This window comes from Meleagris gallopavo, chromosome 1, assembly GCF_000146605.3.
Source record: "Meleagris gallopavo isolate NT-WF06-2002-E0010 breed Aviagen turkey brand Nicholas breeding stock chromosome 1, Turkey_5.1, whole genome shotgun sequence".
In the NCBI taxonomy this organism is placed as follows: domain Eukaryota; kingdom Metazoa; phylum Chordata; class Aves; order Galliformes; family Phasianidae; genus Meleagris; species Meleagris gallopavo.
In genome coordinates, this window is record NC_015011.2 from 213,934 (window position 1) to 214,753 (window position 820).

Sequence of the window (820 nt, forward strand, 5' to 3'; positions counted from 1 at the left end):
CGCTGACCAACGAGAGGCAGGGGGCGGGGCGGCAACGCCGCTGACCAACGAGAGGCAGGGGGCGGGGCGGCAACGCCGCTGACCAACGAGAAGCCGTGTCAGGAGAAATGCTGGTCTGGGTAAGCTCCTCCTGCCGCAGCGTGATGATGACAGGTCTGCAGATGCTCTGCACAGCCAGCTCGTGGGCTGGGAGCCAGGAATGGACACGGCAGGAGCAGAGAGGTGTTAGGGAGCAGCCAAGGCATCAAAATGCAGCAAGAAGCACTGAAAGGCATCACAAAGCCACAGCCAGGAAACTTGGCATTATCGTGAGCAGCATCCAGGATGCTAGAGATTATTTGCTACTGTACCAAATGGTAGCTGCAGACATCCCAAAGCCAGGGAAAACGGGAACAAACCCGGAGCTCTGCTTCATGCACCCCACAGCCTCAGCGTTGCAAGCTGAGGTGCCTTGCTGTTTGTTGCATTCATCCCAATCCCTGTGAGTGAAGACTCCACAGGCAGTTGAGGCGTTGAGTGAGCACGAGTGTGCTTTTATTATTATGTAAAAGACAGGAGGGGGTGAGAGGCCCGGGTAAAGATGGGAATCATCCTCCCCTGGATGGAAAGGTCACGGAGAGAGCAGCTCAGAGCTCTCAGTGCTGCTGCCCGGTGCCTGGGGCTGGAGGCCTGATTCTAAGTCCCCTTCCAACAGGCTCTGCTTCTCCTCGCTGATGATGACCTGCTCCTGCATGGATGTGCTGCTGTCGGGGCACTCGGACTGTGCTTGGGCTGGGCTGCACTGCAGAGGTGCTGGCTCACAGTCCAGGCTGGTGACTGC